This window comes from Etheostoma spectabile, chromosome 4 (genome assembly GCF_008692095.1).
Source record: "Etheostoma spectabile isolate EspeVRDwgs_2016 chromosome 4, UIUC_Espe_1.0, whole genome shotgun sequence".
In the NCBI taxonomy this organism is placed as follows: Eukaryota; Metazoa; Chordata; class Actinopteri; order Perciformes; family Percidae; genus Etheostoma; species Etheostoma spectabile.
This window is the reverse complement of record NC_045736.1, coordinates 23,908,781-23,932,395: the sequence shown is the minus strand read 5'-3', so window position 1 is coordinate 23,932,395 and position 23,615 is coordinate 23,908,781. Positions and strand designations below refer to the sequence as shown.

The 23,615-nt window shown below is 40.8% G+C and overlaps 1 long non-coding RNA gene across 1 annotated transcript; it reads left to right on the top strand.

The window, feature by feature from the left end:
• Positions 1-23,190, top strand: LOC116688005 (uncharacterized). The gene is made up of 3 exons (XR_004331679.1): positions 1-134; positions 11,380-11,388; positions 23,181-23,190. It is a non-coding gene; the product is annotated as an uncharacterized LOC116688005 (long non-coding RNA).
• The last annotated feature ends 425 nt before the right edge of the window (positions 23,191-23,615 follow it).

Genomic DNA, 23,615 nt, shown 5'->3' with positions numbered 1-23,615 from the left:
GCACAAGGCATAAACAAGAGCAGGCTACACACCGCCAAGTTACCATGTGAGTAGTTTAACAATCTGGCGCTGATGAGGTGAACAGCCCGGGTAGATATACTGCAGAGGTGAGTAGTGGAATGAGCTGCAGCTGTGTAAAAGCTGTGCAGGAGTAAATGGCCACGCCCCTTGACCCAGATCCTCACATTTGTAGGCAAATCAAATGTTCCAGTCAACTTTGATGAAGTAAAAACACACAGTGAGAGGGTCAAAGTATAAGAAGAAAACCCCCCAATACAGCACCCCAAAACAAGTTCACGGCTGTTTGCACACAGTGCCATGGTAGCATTGCTAAGCCTCTGTTTTGACTGACAGGTCGGTGTGTAGCCATACCCTAAAGTATCCCCTGCGTTAGTGTCTATTTTAAAATAAATCGGACCATCATAATTTACAAAATGAACATTATCAACGTAATTATCTCACTTCTACAAAGATTCCCTATAACTAAAGACAGCGCATTACACGCTTCTAAATGGAAAAGGACCTTGTTTGAAAGTGTAGTTGTGTGGGATGAAAAGTTTTATTTGTGAAATTTGTTAATAATTCCTTTTGCTAACAATAGATATTTACACAGCCAAAAGCCTTATTTAGCATAAACATACATAAGTTTTGTTAGGGCGTTTGCAAACTGTGGTTGACAGTAGTATCTGTGTTGCCAGATCTAGCGAGAGTTTGATCCAGAAACAGAAGCAAAGTGTATTTTCTCCTGGTTTGTCCATATGAAAACTGCCATTTTACAGTTTCACATACTGTATATCTACATTTGTATTACATTGTTCTGACTATGATAAAAGTAAATACAGTTCCACAACTGCATTTTTCTTTTCAGGGGCCTTTTCTCAACATTTCTTAGAGTAAACCAATTAAGCAGATGAGCACAAACCATGTTTACTTAGAGGTAAAGGCTATACAGTAGTAACATGCATGTGTTGTTAACCCCTTACCAACACTGACAGAGACCTACTTTAAACTCGGCAGCAGAAAAACTACATCACTGCAACAATATACATGAACTACTGAATGACAGATTTGTCCTATTTCACACCAGATGATATCGTTAATTTCACTTTTGTGTTCTGAAGTAACCACTTACAACTTAGATTAGTTAGACAGCAATCTAATGAATATCTGATATCTAACCACACTTAACAAAATGTGCTGTCTGTTGAAGGTAACGTCCACATTAGTTAAGCTCGTATTAAAAGTCAACTAAAATGACCACAGACTTCAAAGACATAATGCGTCCATTTAATCCAAGATTATAATAGCGTTGAAAGGTCAGTGTGGTCCACAAAGTGGCCACAATACTCCAACTGTGCTACATACTCAGTATCTTTGGAGCATTTTCATCCTTTAAATATGACACGTCCAGGGAAAAGCCTATGAGACAAGTGTGACCACTCTCAATTGTGTGCCTACTCTAAATGTGATGACTACACACAACGATGCAACACAATAGTAAGTGGCATAGCCGGGTCCAAATAATCAGCTGAATGAATGCATTTTTCAGAAACCATTATTCGGATGCTGCGATGCGCGCACAACAAACATACCCCACAACAAACGGAGGCATCTGGAGGAGAGAAAAAAAAGTTCCTTTCACTGAGCTGGCATGATAAGAGCGTCTGTATTTCCACTCCCTTTATCACTTCCAGTCGCAGACAATGGATTGAATTTCAAAAGCCAATAAACAAGGGAGATGTCCATTCTGCATGGCAGTTATCACAAGCCAGCGTCCCACTCTCATTTGCTCACCCTCCCTCCCTCCTTCTTTTCCTTCCCCCTTTTCTGAAATGAGTTGGAAAAGAGAGATGAAAATTAAAAGTGGGGAGGGAGAGTTGAGAGAGAAGAAAAGGAGCAGAGGAGATGAGACGCCTTCATGTTTTTTTTTTTTGCTCTCCTTTCATTGGACTGATAAAGGAAAGCATCAAGGCCAGGAGTGGATGTGTTTTTTTCTGTTAACTGAATGAGGCTTTTGAGGGTGATAGTGAGGAGCCGCTCCCCTGAGAGATGTTTGGAGGAACGGGGAGTGGTGAGCCAACATAATAAATATTCTTATCTGTTATTGTCATTGTAATGGGACAGGGCAGAGGGAGGGAGGATGCAACAGTGGATAGCTCTGTCGGTGCCAAGGGACCTGACTGTGTTGACATGCAGAGGAGAGGAAATCAAAGGAGAGACGGAAAGTGAGAGAGGAAGGAGGAAGCAAGAAAGATTTTAAGCCAGAGGGAGTTTGCGTGTAATTATTAATGGGTCGTCCTGGTGGGAAAGACGATATAAACAAGAAAAGGTGACAATGAGGCTTTTCTCCTGCAGTCTATTGCTTCACTGTATCACTCACTGCCAGGTGGAGTGTGGTTAAGTTCGGTGGCATATCTTAAACAGGCAATTATGTTGTTGTTTTATTTTCATAACATCACTTGACTTGAAGAAACATCACCTGTACAACTGTGTGAAGGCCTAAGGGCCCTGTCGGGCCAGCATTTGACAGCAAATTTAATGGTCCAATGGCATGAAAATTTCACTTTATGAGGTTTTCTAACATTATAATGCATTTCCCCAGCCTGCCTATGGTCCCCCAGTGGATAGAAATGGTGATAGGTATAATCCGAACCCTGGGTATCCTGCTCTGCCTTTGAGAAAATTAAAGCTCAGATGGACCGATCTGGAATCTTGCTCCTTATGACGTGACAAGGAGCAAGGTTACCTCCCCTTTCTCTGCTTCGCCCGCCCAGAGAATTTGGCCCGCCAATGAGAAAGAGCGAGACATCATGGCTTTTAAACGAGCAAAGTGGCAGTTGGTCAAAGCCATACCCTCAGCCTTCACCTTGCCCACCCTCTCTCCTCCTCAATAGAGCTCAACAGTCCCACCCCTCCTCTGAAAGACCTTGGGTTCCGGAAGTAAATTTTCCATGCATTTCTCCCATTGACATCTGGAGAAATTCGTATATAAAGCGTTATAGACCATTAGTGTGTCTCAAACCACGCACTTACATTAGTGCACTAACAGGCAGTACACTTTGTGCACTACGTACTGACTTGCATAGTGCGTAAATTTCAACATGGGAATGTTGTTTCAATTCGCGCACAGCCATGTGCACTTATCGGAAATGCCGATCACAACATATCAACCCTTCTTCTGTAAAATTGTAAATTTCACCAGGTTTTTCGCAAAAACTACATTCCTGCTTTGTTTTTGATATTTTAACAAAAATGAATGTGGTTTTGTTTGCATTTTCTCCGTGTCACGCCAGGAGGACGATTGCGACGCCGCCGCCATGTCACCCGCCTCCTATTAGCTGAAAACGCAGCAGTATCTTAGTATTCTTTTTTGTTACTGCCCTCTTTTCAATTTTTTTCAATTCATTAATTATATCTATTATTTGCAGTCCACTCTTTTATGTATATATTTATGGTTCTGCTTCATAAATGAGTAGTGTTAATGTATTACTCAACGATTTCATGAGGAAATCCTTGCGGCCCATAGTTAAGACTGTTGTTGTGAAGCATTACCCTTACAACTTACCTAATAGACAAACATCATTAAAACTTATAGATTCTAGCTAGACTGAACATTTTATAAAGGCTCATATGTACATGTGTTAGAATACATTTACGCACAGCTGTGTGATAGAATGTCCCTGTAATGTTACTCCGGATATCATTTATTATAGAAGCTTTTATTTTAAGTAATATTTTTGTGTTCTTAATGGTCTTCATACAGTGACAATACTAGAGTGAAAGCAGAGTCAACAGAACTGCTGATCCTTCTATGGTCTGATGGCCATCGTCGCCCTAAATTATGACCTTCTATTCCTAGTTTGTCCCTAAAGAGATGGATTATACTGTTTGGGATTGTGGGTAATAAAGTACTTATCCAAGACATCGCGAATAAAAGATGTTTACCTCAAAACAAATTTGGTGCCCCATGAACGTTTGGCATCTACAAGAGCATTTACAAACTGGTTTTAAGTCTACAGGCTGTTATTTTACACCAAAACTGAATTTTGGAAAAGTGAGTTCAGATACAGTATTAGAGGACCACTAAGGCCTATATAAAAGCACCCAAAAAGCATCATGTCATGGGACCTTTAAAATCAAAATGAATTCACTGCTGCAATCAGTAGATTTCTACAAGAAGGACATTTGTGGGGAGCGTTCATCTAGAGTTTAACTTTGACACTGTTTAGGCCAGTGACCAATTGCAAACAGTCTTGGCTAACCTTCGAGGAAAAGAAGACATTGCAAGTCCAAAATGGAGGAAATGCATAAGAAACTACTCAACAAAAAAGATGCACCATGCTTTGCAGGCAAGTTTGTTCCCTTGAATTAGCTCTGTTATTTACTTGTTAGCAATCATCATGGGTTGCTTTAGGCAACTAAAAGACCATGGTTAAGGTCTGGGAAAGATTGTGGTTTTGGTTACATGTTAAGAAAAACGTAGACTTGCGTACTTTTTCCATTAAACCAGACTATGGTCTTTCTTGCACCAAGTGCTGTCAGTGCCTAAACTTTACCATAAAGAAAGTTGTCACTACAAGTAGATATTGTATTTTGGATTAAACAAATTTAGATATGTGTACTGATGCATTCGGTATCACACATTTTTGCAACTTGCCAGACAAGTTGTATTTAAACATAATTTCTATAAGATCAAGTTTTAATCAGACAATAACCTTGATATTGAAAAGGTCTGCAAAGCTATCCCAATTCAAAAGAATGTTCATTGGTCAACATCGTTTTACATCCAGCCAAAGTTTTTAAGAGAAGTCTTCCTTTCTACAACAACTTAGCATGGTGACTGCAGTATGGTTAGGTTAGGTAAAGACTGGTTATGGCAAACAAGACGTTAGACAGAGTTAGATGAGAATATGTCTCATGTTTGTACAGTAAACAGGAAGCTAGTCCCAGCAGCCAGTTAACTTAGCTTGGCATTAAGACTAGGAACGGAAAAGTTAAAGAAAAAGAATGGTTGATTCTTTTCTTTTTTTTATCAAACCACGCAAGTTTAAATTAACTGTTAGACACCTGAGGTTTACTCTATGGAGCAATAAGGTGAGTCAAGAGGGTTAGGTATTGGTCACACATCCATCTACAAAACTTGACAATGTTGCTCAATTTCTCCTGCCCAAGAAAGACCCTGCTGATGGCCCCCTAATGGAGCGTCATTTCGCACACATCGTCTCCCCTTCATATATTTTAATCCAATATATTGATTTGTCATCCATACACACCATGCTCAGAGACTCCCCTCTCCCAACCTCTGTTAAATGGTCTGCTGTGGACAGTTAATGTGAGTTATCATGGTATGGTTCCACCTATAGGCTCAATAGACTAAGGTCTCCAATACCCAGTGGACAATTACAGTGTCCAGTGTGCAACAATGTATTTTCAGCTAAATGGACTTGCTGTAACATATCACTTTAGCCCTGGGACTTATATATACATTCTCTTAACCAGTTCTTGATGTATGTGATGTATATTTCATTTAAAGCACACCCTAACTCTCTTTTTTATAGACAAGACGTCACACGTAGCTTTTAAAACATGAAATAGCCGGTGTTCTGCAGGTCTCACAGCCCAATAAACTGACACATCAAAGCTCCTCTCGGGGACTGCCTTGCTTTCACTCTCTCATTTGCTGTAAAGAGAATCCTTGTACAGAAATGCTGTGTGTCTATGTGTGTGTGTGTGTCTATGTGTGTGTGTGTGTGTGTGTGTGTGTGTGTGTGTGTGTGTGTGTGTGTGTGTGTGTGTGTGTGTGTGTGTGTGTGTGTGTGAGTGTGTGTGTGTGCTGTAAGGCAGAGAAAGCGCGTAGGTGCTTTACTTTGGATGTGCTTTCATGCGTACATGTTGCTTTAAAATTACAAAAATCCACCAACTTATTGATTTTGTGGTTAAGCTTCACAAAGAATATACACAAACCTGTGCACAAACACACAAGCAAACACAGACATATAGTGTTTTCTATCTTATTGTGATTTCCTTGTATATTAGGCAAGCTGGCTGCCAAGATGCATGCTCAGTCTGATCAATTATTTAAGCTACCTTGAGCTCTCTGGGTTTTCCCAAGATTTATTGGGTCCAGCTGCTGGAAATTTGGCACAATGAAAAACATGATGCATGGAGAAGGAGACAAATACGACAGAGACTTGTCAGCCATGTGCCCCTTAATGCAAAGCAGGTAACGTGAAAAGTGTAACATCTGATTTCAAAGCAGCGACTGGGATGATGTCTTTGCTCAGAGGACAGCACGCTGCTGGGGGAATGTTGGACGAGTTGTACCCACTTCTGTTGTGTAGGACGGCGCAAATGACATGACAGCAAATTATGTCTAAGATATGTTGCTTTTAACTGAAAATAACAAGATGGGAAAAAGTGTGTGTGTTTGTGTGTGTGTGTGTGTGTGTGTGGTGTGTGTGTGTGTGTGTGTGTGTGTGTGTGTGTGTGTGTGTGTATGTGTGTGTGTATTTGTTTGCTTGAGCTCAGCATCCAAGAGTGTCTGTGCATGCGGTTCAGTATTTGGCATCGGTGTGTGTCTGGGTGTGTGTGTGTGCGGCCTGCAGCAGTAATGAATGGGGCCTGGGGATAGCTGAGAGGATGGGAGGTGGCAGATCATAAATAATCATTTATCCCACCGTTTCCCCTGCCTCGCTGCCTGACAGACCACTGGGTAGAGGCAGGGAGAAGCCAGCAGCGCGAGTCGAGACGCAGCTGCACCGGCCACAATGCACATGTGGCCTTAATGCTCTGGGGCAGATTTTCTTCACAGCAGGTCTATCTTGCTGATACACCAGTGAAATAAGTAAAACTCTTAAATTGTGAAGATACAGGATGAGTTGTGAAAAGAAAGTAAGAGAACAAGGAAAAGGCTGCCATAAAAGAAGAGAGAGGGGTATGAAGTAATGAAAAAGGTAAATGAAAATCAAAAGCTGGCCTGTATTGTTATGCGTGTTATTTATCTTAAAATCAATAGCCACCTTACCCATTAACTTTTAATGTATACTTCCAATTGGAGCCTGAAATTAAACAGTGCTGGAGGAAATCAGCAGCACCTAATGGCAGAGCCCTGGGGGAAAATTCACTCATAAACACAGATTCTGCGTTCCCGCAGAGGAGTATTGGCTTGTGAGTGGCAAAAATTCATTCTGAACACAGGGGTGATAAACTGAAGATCTATGATGCACTTAAGACCATTGTCAAAAAGCTTAGTGCTATTAGTCAAGCAACATGAAGCATTCACAATCCTTCACAGTAGTGTAGCCTATTGAAGTGCAATGGCTTGTGTTTCACAGCAGCATGACGCTGATGAAAGGCGATTCCAAGAGAGAAACATTGTACTCTCAGTATCCACAAGTCCCAATGTTCCAAACTTTGTATTGCATTTACATTTGATGAAGGGTCTTTTCTCAGTGAGCAAAGACACAGGAATGAAACAGAATTTTCAAGAAAAGTACATTATTCCGGGCTGTACAGGGTTAGTTTTACTCTGTGAGGTTTGTTTGGAAATGCAGTTTTAAGCCTAGGATCTAGACTTCATCTTCTTTTCTTTGTTCCCTTTTTGAGATTCTGCCAGCTTTGTCTGTCAGTCCTGCTGACCATACACACACAGGCATATGTGTGAGCTCTTACTAATACAATCTACCATGACTGTGCTCAACACTCAAAGAGCAACATTAATCAGCGCTCCAACACCTCAGCTTTTTCCAGCCAAGCAGAGTAAATCAGGATGAAGTTGGACAGAGAGAAAAGAGGAAATGGCTTTGATTTAATTTATGGCTTCCGTTTTCATGTCGCCACACGCCTGACTTAGTGTCAAAGTGGCATTTATGATGTATGAAATTAAATTACGGAGACGAACACTACCACACACAAAGCACAACACACCTGCAATGTGTTCTCACCTCACAGGCTTTACTGAAAAGGGCCCTTCATTTCTAGGTGTGTAACAAGTCTCTCAGCATTTGTCCCTTTTTTCCTATTTCGTCACTGTCTACAGAACACAACAATAAAGCAAATGAAACTAGGCTCGTAATGAAACAGAGACCTGTTTTGGGCCCATCATTTGATATGGATAATCACTACCTCCTAATTATGCTCAGTGAGAGATATCAACACAAATTTGGCCAGGATCAAAAGATGAGATAAGTAAAATGTATGTGTTGAGATGATGCAAAAGCACTCCTTATGTTAGCCCCCCACAGTGTTCAGAGCGGCGTTATCCAGTAAAGACTAGAACTTCTACCCAAAATAATGATGTGACACTTTATGGATCCCAGCTGAGAAATTCACTTTATGCTCTCTCCTTCCAGGTGGTTCAGAGCAGAGGGTCAGCTACAGTTCAGTACCACCACAGCTGGTTAATAACCAGTGGGTTTCTTCATTTGTTAAACTGTTCTTGTTGTCTAGCAAAAGCATAGTTTGCAAGGTGGATGTATTAGGGTCTGTCTCTGAACTGTAAGCTAAACTGTAAGTTATTGGCATTCATTTTGGTTGAGCATTTGCTAGCACTGCTAGCTAAAGGATGAATCCAACTGACTTTGGTAAACTCCTGGCTTTACTAACATGCTCAACTAAGACGGTGAATATTGTGAAGATTATACGTATGCTGATGTAAATATGTAGCTGAAAGCAAAGCTGTTCCTACTGTATGCACAGTGTTGTGGAGTCTTAGTCTTGTTTCAAGTCATTACATGTAAGAAGTTTATCCTTCTCCCCAACTAACTTTACTATAAGCTATATCTGTTTACAGCATGTGGGATATATATTTATTACAAGAGTTATGCACATGGTCACATCAGCAGTAGCATCACTCGTAATTACGTCTATGAAATTTTTCATGCTACCTGTGTTGCAGAGTTGATGATCATAAAAGCACAGTCTGTTACACTGCCCAAAGTTGTCCTGGCATTTATTTCCACAACTGTGCTCTTGTTTTTAGTGGTTTTACACAGCAAATGTGCTGCATTTGACCAATATGGTTCTACTGTTGCACTGTATATTCCACCAGATACACTGATGTCCTCTTTCTGCAGTACATAAGTGCCCATTTCCAGAAAAACAAAACATCTACATCCGTCTTCCTTGTTTATATCGACCTTAAGCACTTGGATGTAAGGCCAGTCATAATTATGACTTTTGAAGTCACAAGTTTACGAGGAGCCCATGAAGGCATGACCTGCGTTTCATATGCTGAGGTGACAGTGACAGACCGCTTCTGCTGGACGTAAATTGTGACAGCCTAACAAATTAACACATGCTGCCTTCAGTTGCCTGTTTGAAATGGGGTAAACATGATGATCTGGATTTTGTACAAGCTCTCAATCAGGGGCGCAGCACAAAATTGGACCTTGTGCACAGGCATTCTCTGTGGGCCCCTCACCGCATCCATAGCTATTCATTCCCAGTGATACGTTTTTTAGGTCCAAGACTGCATTTATGTAGTGTCAATTTCAAATGCATTATATATAACATTTTAGTAAGTCTAGTAAGCAGGTTTAGTGAGAAACTAAACAACTTGACCAAAGCCTAATGGGCCTAAGTTCATTCCCACTTTTAAATTCATAGTGAGGGTGCAGTTTAGGTTTGGGCTTAAATTATAAAAAACACTGTAAAAAATGTTGCCACATAAAGCAAACATGGAGTAATAAATCCCCATTGTAAAATTTGATTTGGAAATTTCCATTTACAACCTGAACATAGAAGTACAGTACAGTCTATATAATTTTACAATATTATACAGTTATAGTATACATTTAGATATATAGTACATGTTGTTTTTGCTTTACTACAAAAAATCAGACTTCTAAGCTATAAAAAAAAAATGTATAGGCTATAGTTACACCATGTCTTTATATGGTGCTGCATAGTGAAATTAACAAAAAAGCAGCAGCTGCAGTCCTCCATCAGCATCTGCAGTGCATTGGATCACGACTGCTTTGATAGAACCCACAACAAAGTATGAAATATAGTTACAGTCCACGTAAACGTTGGAAGAAAATGGTGACAATTATGCACAAATAGTTTCAAGTGCTGGTGCAGACAGCTGCACAAATTAAAACTGAAGCTCATCTATTTTGATATTGGGTAATCAAATTACTGATTTATTCACTTTTGCAAGGCACTGTATCCATGTCACGTTCTCATTAGGAGCTGAGCCCCCCTAAAGGTCTGATCCTAGAATCGCCCCTGGAAGGGAATCCCAGGATATAAAAGCTATGATCTTTAGAAATGCACTTTCTGTTTTTTCCCTACCTGCACATGAATCAATGGATTAACTAATGTGACCATTTCACAAACTGCTATGCGACTGGGCTGTCATGTGATGCTAACTGAACCTCTACTTAAGACACTTTAACCTAGCAGTACTCAGGTGTGACCAAAGGAATTAATCTTTGGCTAAAATTCCTACTGGCCCTTCCAGTCTGAAAAATGAGGCTTTGTCTTATCCCCTACCTTCAAACGCTTCTCCTTCTTCTGTGCTTGGTCTATCTCTTCTTGCCAACGGAAATTCCATCATTTAGGCCAGATATCTGTTGCCTTGTGCTTCCTTTTAGTTGCCATTTTTAACTCTATTGTTATCTATCTATCTCTATAGGGTAAACTATCTGTCCAATCTGAGTTTTGTGTTGCACGACTCAAACAACTTTTGAACATACACATGTTCCACATAAACAAGTTCCATCCCGAGGCTATTTTGCAGCACCACCACGGTTTTTCCCTGTGACTAGCACAGCTCAAGAGATTGTGATTGGTTTAAAGAAATGCCAATAAACCAGAGCATGTTTTTCTCCCATCCCGGAATGCTGTGTCAACTAGCCAGCCCCTCCTCCACAGCGTCAAGGTGGAGGAAGGTCTGGCAAAGAGAGACACTTTCTTCTCACAGACAGTGGCCACCTTTTTTTTAACATGGCTAAATATCTGCTGAGTAACTTCTCTCCCCCTTCCTCTTACTTCCTCCTCACCCCCTTCCCCCCCACACACACATACCCCCACTGGGCACCTGCAGAAAGTGATGGGAGGAAAAAGGGAGGAGAAGGTGAAGGGGGGTTGCTGCTGCTGCTGACGTTACGCTGCTCACAGGACTTGCCCGTAAATGAACTCATTTTTCATCCTGCCTCTCTCCCTCCTCCCCCTCCTGTTAATGACTGGCACTTTCCTCATAAGGAGCGCCGGCCCTCTGAAGAGCCTGGCGAGTGACAGAGCACCATTCATCTCCTCATGACGGGGGTAGGTGGGGGGGGGGCTAGGGCTGACAGACGGACATGCGGACAGATGCAGGGGAAGAAAGAGACAGAGGCAGGTTGCAAGCAAGGGTAGATTAAGGAACACTTCTAACAGTGGGAGCAGGTAGGAGATAAAAGACTATAGAAACGAGGAACTGGCTGCCACAGATGGGACAGGCACATTTCCCCTACTATTTTTCTGATGTGCCAAACAACTCAAATGCCAGAGGAACCATCAAGTAAACCAATAATCAGCATGTTTTGATATAGATTTTTTACTACTTTGATCAAAAGAGCAGTCATCCAGTCTTTACGCAGCTAATGAAAGTCTTCATGTTTACTGTTCTATTCCCATAGGACTTTTCTAAGAAAAACCCTCAGAGACATAGAGGGTGATGACGTTTATGTTTACAAAAAGAGCAATGGCAGATCGTCTGAAATAAACATAATGCTGCTGTCAGGTTAAAAATCAGCAAAGATTACAGATTGACACGTGTGTATAAACGATTACAATGAAATTATGGTTTTTAGATTTTCACATGACAACGATGGTAAGAACGAAGCGTAGAATATCCAGTAATTAGAATTTCTTTTAAACAAAAGGCTGTTAACCACTCAGAGGAAGACAAGCACGCCACAAATTAAGGCAATCACCCATAATGGTCTTTAGTCAAATGAGCCTGAATAATTTTAAAAAGCTAAAAATACACGCATATAAATAAAAAAACATTGTCAATGTTTGCAAGGGAATTCAATAGTGAATATGACAACTGTGTGTCTGATTGACCATTGAGACAAAGCCCAATTAAAACCACAGCCTACTTAAAATTCAGTTTGTCACCAATCAACACAGTGTACTGCATTTTCTGCATCAAAGACCATCCTCCACTGTGGGCTTAAAAGATGGATGGTGAAAGTTAGAAGTTTTCTTCTTCAAAACATGTGGTGAGCTTGAGTTAATGTCAATTACAATGTTTAAAGTGGAAAAGTATAAACCATCAATAGAAACTCTTGAAACCAATCATGCGGTATACTCCACTTGTCCATATAGTCAGTGAAATGCTCCCTTTCTTTTTTTGTTGAGAATTTTTTAGCGTGCAATATTTTCTAGGTTCACATCTTTATTTATCCTGTTAGCATGCTCATTTTAAAGGATTGCTAATTAGCACTAATTAACTGAAACTTTGTCCTGATTATGGTGCTAAATGAAAGCTCAGAAGATCCCCAAAGTCATAAATTTGTTATCTGGGAACCATGAATGTCTACAACATGTTGGGCCAGTCATGTAAGATGTAAAGCTATTGCGCTGAATAAATGGAAACTGTTTGACTAAACTGTCTCTCTTTATTCCAGTTTCAGTAGATGTTTCAGTTTGCTAATGTCAGTTTCATGTCAGCTCTTCTAGTATTTTCTCTGTTGTAAACAATATTTAAGCAATAATACCGTGGGGTCAGTTTTTGAGACATTTAGCCAATTCAAAGCAAGTTAGAGGCTGTTGTCATTTACCATTGAATTAAAATATCACAAACCCTGATTGGGCACAATTTCATGCAACAATCTTTTTTTCAAGGCATTAGGCCATGAAAAATAATTGTCATAAAAATATACATACAGCGACACAATTTAATATAAAACTTTAGCTTCATTATATGTATGATGTAACCAGTAAGGAATTGGAGCAGTTACTCCCACATAAGCCCCAAGTCTACATCTCAAATATCAAATTACCATAAGCGCTTGGAAGATGTCTGCCTTTGGTAGACTAGAAAATCATCCCTAGCTCTTGATTAAGAGCACTGTGCAGATCAAATACACCCTCTCATTACATATAATTAAATAAAGTATAAATATGCATGAGCCAGTGATGAGCATCCCCATCTCTTGATCACTTTTAGGGGTCGACCTTTTGCTCTTTTGCAGACTCTGGAACACTGCGTCAAGGCAGGTGTTTGCCAAAATAGAACTGTTATTAAAAATTCAAGCATGCATTGGAGAAAAACACGCCCCACTGTTCAACACAAATCTAATTGTGCTGCCTGTTTCCTTACTATCATATTACCTGTTGGTGGGATGACGGATCGCTGAGCCTAAACAATGCTATTAGGATAGGATGCATGCGACTCTGATCCCAGGTTCGGTTTTGCAAGTAAACAACATTATTGTGATACTGGAGAGTGTGATTAATTATGATTATACAATTATGATTATGAAACAGCCAATGCTGGTCCAATGCCTCAGAAAATGTGAAGTAGCTTAAATCTAAATGATGAAATGATGATCTAAAGATTAATTTGAGAATAATACTTTTCTTGAAAGCTTAATAAAAGTGACAGATGGATATGTATCTGGTTAACCAAGAATGTTTTTTGTTCCAAAATAAGATCAACCACCAACCACACAACAAAGAGTCATATGTGATTATGCTGCTCTTCTTGTGTGTGTATGTGTACACAATTCAGAAGTAAGCCAAACGCCATTCAAATGAATACGGAAGTCAGGATATAGCATCCAAGCTCCTGCTGATTTATTTGGCATCACCGTCATATACAGTATGAATAGGAGTGAAACTGTAGAACATGAACAAAAATATACAATAAGCAAGATGCACAATCAAAATATACACTGTAATAAACACTCTACATAGCTACTATGCATTGTATAGTGATTTAAGTATACAGTCTACATGGCATGCAGTTAAGCTGATAACTTACTAACGTACATGCGGTTAATCTTACAATTAACTAATTTACAAAAGTAAGGCTTAGTAAAAAATTCATTGCAAAAATAATGTCCAGATATTGTTCTATGTCCGTGCTAAACTAGTACTCACAGACAATGCTTTCGAAGGCATGAACAAAAGAAGGATTGCAGCAGATGAAATGAGTGAGTCCATTCAGCAAAAATACGGCTGCATACTAAAGACTAAAATGGCTGACTGTTCAGGGTCAAGTGCATATCAAACTAAAATAAATTTAAAGTGCCTGTAGGGGGTTAATTCACTAAACCTGAAGGCAAAACACTCCCCGTCTGGCATCTGTAAATATGCCACACATAGATAACTAAACAATTAATCAGGCCTCATACTTATTTTTTCAGAGGGAGAATGCTCTCAGATACAGGTCTAAGGAACTTCTTGATTGATCCTTCATTGGTCACCTTGAGCTCTACTTTGCAAACTCTACCATCATTGCCGGTAAAGGTGCTCGTTACGAGTGCCATTGGCCAGTCATTTTGAGCTGCTTTGCTGCCTCTCAACAGCACTTTATCCACTTTGATGTTAGGACATGAGTCTTGCCATTTGTGACAAACTTGCAGAGTATGCCGATATTCTTGCTTCCAGCAACTCCCAAACCGATTGGCTAAGGTCTGCACCTGACGCCACTGCTGTTTATAGCGATCCTTCTCTGTGAATTTCCCAGGTGGAAGTGGAACGATCTGCTTCTGAGTAAGGAGCATTTTCTGGCTAAGTATCAGAGGATAGTCTGCATCTGTAGAGACTGGAACAAGAGGCCTGGAGTTAATAATGGCCGTCACTTTGGCCATGAAAGTGCACAGGACTTCATGAGACAAGCTGAAATAGCCTGTGTGCATAAGCATAGAATTACAAGATGCTCTGTGCCACTCCAATCAGGCGCTCCCATGAACCCCCCATATGAAAAGAGTGGGGTGGATTGAAATCCCATGTGCAACCTTGGCTGTTGACATACTTCTGTACCTTAGACTCTTTCATTACCTTGTTGAACTCTAGTTCATTGCAGACCCCAACAAAATTTGTTCCACAGTCAGAGTGTATCTGTTAGGAGGGGCCACGGATAGCAAAGAACCTTCTGAGTTGAAGCATCTATGGACTCAATGACTTCTATGTGAACAGCGAGAGTGCTCAGGCAAGTGAAGAGCACTGCCCTACGTTTCCTGTGCAAAAAGCGTCCTCTTGTGCGCCTTGCAACCACAGCCCAAGGACCAAAGTCATAAGTGAAGTCTGTAAGTGAAAGGTGGTGAAGTGCTTAGCTACTCTTCTGGTAGGTCAGACATGTTCTGCCTCTCCATTTTTCCACGTAGCTTTCGACAAATGACACATCCATGAAGAATGCTGCTATGAGTGGATTTAGCTTGGACAGTAGACTTTTCTTGTTTATACTTTGTCCATTGGAGAGTGTCCAATTCCTCAGAGAAAGTGGCCTTCTAAACAGAGAAAATTATTGTCTTACTTGCCTTTGACAGATCCCGGACTGTGTGAGGTTTTTTACATTGATGCCAACCACTGCACTGAGAAGGAACTCTGGTCGAGGACTGGAATGAATGAGTTACGTGAATGAGCAACTGCATTTTGCAAAGAGTTCCAGGAAGAGAATCTGTTAAATCTCTCTGAGGTAAGTGGCTTGTTCCTTGTGCCAGTGGCACAGCTTGTCACTTGTGGTCAGATCTCTGTCTCTGAGTCTTAATCAATGAGCTCAAACCCATTTAGCTGTTTGTTGTAGGTTTATATAAGAATGCTAGTCCTGTCAACCAGTTGGTATTGGTGAGCTGAGAAGCTTGAACAGACCTGGATGATGATCAGCAGGATTATGCTCTGTGGGCACATAATGCCAAAGCTTTGGCTGTGTGGATCGTCAAATTCTTTGAAATCTGTTGTGGACATATACATAAAACAGTTTTGACTCATTACATATTTACCCAAGTACCACCTTACTGTCACAGTAGAAAGTGACTGCATCAAGCTGAAAGTCAATTTTCTGGACAACAAGCTCAGCCATTTCCACTGCTAGCACAGCTCCAGTCTTGGTATTGTGGGCTCTATTTGTGGTGCCAGTCTTGCCTTTCCTCATATGAACCCAATGTTGATCTGACCATCCTCAATCGTTGTCTTGAGGTACACTTTGGTTGAAGCATCTTGGAAGATGCAGATTTCTTTTTGCTTGGTGTTTGTGGGAGAGTTAACTGTGTAAGCTCAAGGGATATGAAGCTGCTGCAGGTCTTGTAGAGAGTCTCTCCATGACTCACGCGCACCACATTTCTCTTGTGGAAGTGGAGAATCCCAGTCACTTACTTCCATAGACAGTTTCCTGAGTAGAAACTTCCCTTGAATAGTGAAAGGCACAACAAACCAAAGAGGACAGAACTCCAAAACATGTGAATGACGTGTCGCTGACAGATGCCGAGAAAGTGAATGTGTCAGCAGCAACTTTCCAGATCAAACCAAGGCTGTGCTGTGTGGGAACGGTGTCTCCACCCAGGTCAAAGTCTTTGATGTCTTTTGCATGGTCTTCCACTGGAAATGCTTTCAGGACATCTACACTGTTTGAAGTTATTTTATGAAGCCTCAAGTTTGAATCAGAGAGGGAGGCTTGTGTTGTCTTTAGCAGGATAATAGCGTCCTCTTTAGTTGGCAAAGAAATGAGTCCATCGTCCACATAGAACTCACGTTCTACACAATGTCTGATCCATGGTGCTGTTCTCCCTTCAAAGCAGCTCTTCTGAGGCCGTAGGTGGTCATGGCTGGTGAGGGGCTGCTGCCAAACACATGGACCCTCATCCTATACTCAACCACATCTTTGCTTGGTGTTATGGTTTGGGGTTCTTTATTGGGGTTATTTTTCCGGTCTTGCTTCCTTGTGTTTGTTTCTTCGTTTTCTCCCCGGTCCTGTGAGGTTTTCTGTCTTGTGATTCCCCAGTAAGTGTCTGTTTGTTGTACTTCCTGTTTTATCTTGATAGTTTAGTTTCCTGTCTTGTCTAGTCTTGTCTAGCTTCACGTTGGTCTGTCTGATTGTCCTGCCCCATCCTAATGTGATTCACCTGACATCTCACCTGTTCCCTGTTACCTCCTTACCTCATGTATTTAACCCCAGTGTTCCTCTTGTCTTGTGTCAGATCGTCCTGCCAGCTTTGCCAGTCTACGTGAAATGTTGTTTGTCTTTTTCGCCTGCCTTCCTGCCTGACTGTAACAACTGCCTGTTCCCGTTTTCCCCGTGAGTTTTTCCCCCGTGAAGTTTACCCTGCCTTGCCATCGCCTTCCCCCCGTTTTTGGATTGTGGATTTTTGGATTTCATTTTGTTCTCTGTGTTTGGTTGGACTGTTGTCTGAAATAAACTCTGCTTAAATTCCCTCCTACTACTCTGCATTTGTGTCCTCCTTCCGCTCCCATCACACTTGGGTCATTATCAAAATACCAGAGATAGCAGAAGTAGTCCCAATGATTATCTCTCACAACAAAACAATAAAACATCTGTTGAATGTCTGCAGTCACCCCCACACGCTCCTTCCTGAAGTGAACCAAGACACCCATGAAGCTGTAATTCAGGTCCAGTGAGCAGGACGTTGTTCAGAGAGATGCCATTGTTTTGCGCATTGGAGTCGAAAACCACTCTGCTCTGGTCTGGTTTTCTGGAAACTCTAAAAGTTGGTAAATATCAGCACTTCTTTCCCTTTGTCACTGAAGGAGCTGGCTCTGCGTGGTCGTTGTCAAATACCTTCTGCATGAAAGGAACATACTGGTCCTTTATTTTTGGCTTTCAGCCTAGTGTGCACCGTAGAGAAGAGAGACGGTTTACCGCTTGTTCTCGATTGTTTGGCAGAGGTGGTCTCGGATACCTGAAGGGGAGAGGTGCCACCCAGCTGGAAGACTCATCCTGGAAAACCTGTTTGTCCATGATCTTTAGAAAGTGTTCATCCTCTATGGAGAGTGTACGCTTATCATCATCCACTGTTACCTGTGAGCCCAAGGGTATCCTCATCCATGTTACTATTGCAGCGCTCATGAGAGAGACCATACAATGAGTTGGAATTTACCTTTTCTTTAAGGTGGACATGACTTTTGCACTGTCTAAACAAAGTAGGTCTTCCGTCTTCTAAGATGCTCATCTTAAAAGATGTTAACCGTGGGCTTATGGACATTCCCTAAGCATACATCACTCACCAAGACCCACCCTAGGTCTAGCTTCTGAGCAAAGGGTGTGTTGCCAGGACCGTTGATCTGCTTCCTCACCTTGTGAGCTCTAACAATGTCTCTCCCAAGCAGAAGAAGGATGTGGGCTTCGTTATCTAGAGCTGGGATCTCAGCAGCAAAGCACTTGAGGTGGGGTTGTTGGAGAGCAGCCTTAAGTATTAGGATTTCTTCACGGTTGTCTGCTATGTCCTTGCATTCAATCAGTGTTGGAAGTGCAAGACTAACTCCACCATTCAGTGCTTCAACCTGACAGCCAGACGCTCTTCGGCCTGAACTCTCTCATGCCTGCACATGTCTTCAAAGTGTAGGGAAGCGTATGACTGTGGATGCCGAACAAATCCAAAAACTCAAGACCTGGCTAATGATCTGTTTCTCTGGTCATCAAGCATAGCATACATCCAGACAGGGTTCTCATTGTGCCCTTTAGGATAGACATTGACGAGGCAAATGTTGGAGCATGACTTTTCTGTAACGGCGCTGCCACAAACCTCAGTAAACAGAGAGTTCACAGCAGGTGTTGACGAAGCATCCTCTTTTTCCTCCTCCCCATTGTCCTCTGATAGGGAGTTTGAGGCACTGAGTACCCATGGAGGTGGACCAGGATGTAGAGCTGTAAGGTGATGATCACTGTTACATTCATCACACTTCAATGCAGCTTTGCAGTTGCGAGCGAGATGCGAAAATGAAGAGCAGCACTTAAAGCAGATCCCTTGCTCTTTCAAGTAGGCTTTCCGTTTCCTCAATTGGGTTTCAATCTGAAGCCACGGCATTTCCTGAATGGATGAGTATGTTGTGGATGGAAGAGTGCTTAGCTACGTCATCTTTAGGTGCCAGTTTGTTCTGAACTGCAGCAGGGAAAACATATACATAACATATATAAAACTATATACAATAAGCAAGATGTACAATCAAAGTATACACTGCTACTACATAGCTATTATGCATCAGATTTAAGTATACAGTCTACATGGCATGCAGTTAAGCTGATAACTTACTAACGTACATGTGGTTAATCTTACGATTTACTAATTTACAAAAATAAGGCTTAGTAAAAACATTCATTACAAAATAATGTCCAGATATTGTTCTATGGTCTGTGCCAAACAAGTACTTACAGACAATGCTTTTGAAGGCACAAACAAAAGAAGGATTGCAGCAGATGAAATGAGTGATTCCATTTAGCAAAAATACGGCTGTATACTAAAAACTAAAATGGCAAACTTCCTGTTTTGGGTCAAAGTGCATATCAAACTAAAATAAATTTAAAGGGCTGGTAGGGGGTTAATTTACTAAACCTGAAGGCAAAACAGTGAATAAATGGCCGGATATTACAGAATTAACTGTTAAAGGAAAATAACTGGAACAAAGTGACACAGAAAGACAATGAATTACAAAAGAGGACCAACCTTAAAATCCTAATGCATCTATGTTTGAAAAAAAGATTTAGAGTGACAACTGCACATGCTGTGAAAAGCACGTTGTTTGTTTTTTCGCCTGCTGAGTGTGGCAGATGGAATCAGGCTCAAAGTGACACAGCTATAAAGAAACACCTGGTGGAGATGGGCTGGTCACTGCTACATCTGTGGCCATCAGGACTGAGTGTGTATATGTGTGCACTTGTGCATGTGTGTGTGTGTGTGTGTGTCCTGCGGCCAGCAGACGTGTTGGCACACCATGGCCAGTGTGGGTGCTGGTGCCAACCTGATTTCTCTGTAAGACACGCCAAAAAAGCCGGAAAACACATCAGCTTGAAGATGCAAAAGAAGAAAAAAAATTCAGGCAGCTGTGGAAATATTTGCTGTCTGCACTACCAGATTTTACTCTATTTCAAAACGTTTTTTTTTTAATTCCCCTCTATTTTGTCAAATTAAATCAAGTTACTTTATATAGCATGTTTTAAAACAACCAGAATGCTGTAAAAGTTAATGTGAATAGCACAACAATAGCGAGTAAAATAACATTACCAAAAACAACAATAAATGGCAATGGATAAATTCATGGAATATGTTATTATGTGCACAAAACTAAAACACATAAAACTTGGAAGATCAATTTTAAAAGTACAGTGCCCCCCTGGGGACAGTTGGAAAAAAAAAACTTAACCATGCGCACAGAGCAGCCGGCGGTGAGAAGGCAGTAAGACAAGTGCTTAGGGGCCGTCTATAAACTACAACGATACAACAATATTTATTAATTTAATGACTAAACAAGGTAATGTCGCCAAACTTATTTTTTAAAAGTGCTGTAGTAACTAGCAGGAGACAAGTTAGAATTGAGGTAAGTTTAGACACACTACCTTATTTAATCATTAAATTAATAAATCCTTTTGTGTCATTGTTGTAGTGTATAGACGGTCCCTAAGCACTTGTCTCATTACAATTTAAAATACAAAAATACAACGCTATTTTTCCAGGTTGGAGGACGGCTCTTTTTGATGAAAATGAGTTTGTAGCTCACTGGTAACCTTACTACGTTAGGAAAGATGCGTCGTTTGTGATTTAATAATATTTTGCTATAGAGTGATTAGTCCTAGAAGTTTGAATCTGTGAATATCTTTCTAACTTTGTTAACGTTTATAAAACCAAGGGCACGGATAATGAATCCGTGCGAACAGTTCTTATTTATTGATACATTTCAATATCAACTGATCCAGCTTAACGTGCTAGTTGACAAGTAACGTTAGCAATAGCCCATGCTAATGCTCAGTGGGGAACGTTTCTGTTATAAGGTTACAACATACACGTTCATGAAGTATAATTGCTTTAATCAAGGTAAAGTTAACGTTAAACAGCACTGGGCTAAACAGCTAATGCTAGCAATAACGTTAGCTGTATACATAGAAGACGAATCTAATGCTAATTTAGCCAGCTATCCCACCCTGTTTTTTCTGCCTCACTCCACGCCGCTAAAAGCGGCCAACAGCCCCGAGGACACGATACATCCACAGTTTGCCAGCAGCCTGCCACTAATATTAACTTAAAACAATCTGATCCCAACAAAGTCCAGGTGATAACGATGCTTACGGCCGTAACAAAAAGTGTAATGTTCCGTCGGGGGAAACAGTCCATATCCCCCCAAGATTTCATAAAGTTTCTGAATGTTATTTGTTTATTCAAAAAGACCAATAGTGTATTACACACGAAATGAGCTGTCATAAAGACACAGATTTTCCTCAGATGGCAAATGTAAACAGTAAATAGGCTGATAAACATAGCAAATAGAAATTCACAAACGTAGCCTACTCACCACAATGAAACGCCATTTGTGCTAAAACAGAAAATATCCAACATATGTGTGTCCCTGATATCAGATGAGTTACTTGCTGTCGCTACAGTCCTGATTTATTATTCTCATTTTGCACTCCTGGTTAGCGTTCAAGAAAATGTCCGCTCCATGTCTGCTGCTTTACCGCCTTGCAGTGCAGAACAACCATGACTTGTTTACCCACACCACCCCCTGTTGCATATCTGATGTAATTACCTGCATCACTAATACATTGCCACAACTACTTCTTTTTGCGTTGATTAGCCGTTTTGATGTTCAAATATTTGAATAGTCTACCATTCTGTGAAGCCCCTAGCATCAACACAAATGATTTGCTGAGTAAAGTTCCTCTGAGTTTTCTCAAGAAGTGAGTCTAGCTTCCTCTGCTCCGTCACCCACAGAGTGTTTCCCCACCTGCCTCTGCCTACCTTGCTCCACAGTTAGCCATTCGGAGCCTTTTCAGGTCCCAGCAGCCCAAAGCCCAGCCAGTCAGAAGTCATTACACCCACTATTAACTCCTGCTCAGCTTCATTAGGCATGCAAATTGAGGAGGGACAAAGACTTGAAAAACTTTACTCTCTCTGACACCCTCCTCCCTCTCTTTTTTTCTCCCTGCTGCTAAACTGTCACCTGTGTTCAATTAAGCCTAGTTCTGCATTGAATAGTCTGATGTGAGAATTTGTGTTGCGTCTCCAAGCATGGAGATCTACCGGTAGGCTAATCTAATTGGCAAAATACAAGAAGACTGCTGCACAGTAGCATGACCTTAAAGTCTTAAAACAAAAATTGCTACGATTGCCGTTACAACCAACTGTATCATCAATTGACAGCGTACATTCAATAATTTGAACAATTGTTCTCACACTACAGTTTTACTGCGTGCCACCATCCTTTCAAATATTCCTCAATTTGGTAGATGCCACTTTGCGGATACTCCAAGTAGCTTCTTCAAATGAAGATCACTATGTTAACACAATCTGTGGTACACATTTCATTGGCTTATTATGTACTGTATGCTCATGCAGGCTTGAAAATGAACATGGAGATCCAGAATTTATCAACTGCACTGGCGTGTTGTAATTTTAAGTGAGTTAAGCAGGTTGCTCTTTTCACACCCTGACCTCCATCCCTCTGTAGTAACCCTCTCTTTGTCTCTGCTGTCTAAAGCCACCAACATCAGTGGCAAGGCCAGCATGGGTCAGGGCCAATCCCTTGCTCTGACGGAGCATAAATGTATTACCAGTGGGCTGAATTACCAAGGGATAACACGGTGTGTCGCCCTATGCCACTGTACATCACATAACAGTTCAAACAGGTGGAAAATGTATTCAGAGGAGAGGAATAAAATGAGCCTATGTCAGTTTGCATAATAAACACACCTTTACCATTATCTGGATTCTACTGTACTGTGAGACAAGATCTGAAGAGTGGTTTAAGATTAGGACCAAATTCAGTTAGCCTGTCAAATTTTAACAGTTATTGATTTGATGAGCAATAACTCATGATAAAATAAAGTCTTAACATTTTTGATGTTACTGGGTAATTATATACTTAATACTAATAATACGTAATAATATACTTAAATTCCATTAACTCCATATACTTAAATTCAAATGTTAATTTTGTACCCATTAATACCATGGTAAGAGTACCAAAAAACAATTTTATAGTTGTCATCTGAGCATGGCTGTTCAGCAGTCCACTCACAGAGCTGTAGAGCAGGTATTCTGTAGTAAACAGTGCCTTCCGCTGATTCATAAAAGAACTACACTGACAGGACTGTCATCTAAAACTGAAGGAGCTCCAGTTAAGTGTTACTGAAATCATCAATACGCTGTGAAGTTGTTGTTTTTTTAATATTTGGATTATTTCTGCTCAGACTTTACTTTTGGAGTTGTGGATCTATTAACCTACAATATCATGACTCTAACATTGGATTTATTGGAGCGATAATATGTGAATAAATAAAATGACTGATCAATTATTTCATTTAAACATGACTTTCTACATTACTTTACCTGTTTACGCATAGGTGTCAAAACATGAATCCATTAAATCATTTTTGAGACCTTCTTTCCATCAGGTCCACAGTGATGAAGCATGTCTCTGTGAAAATCATGCCAGTGCTAAATGGTGCCGTGACG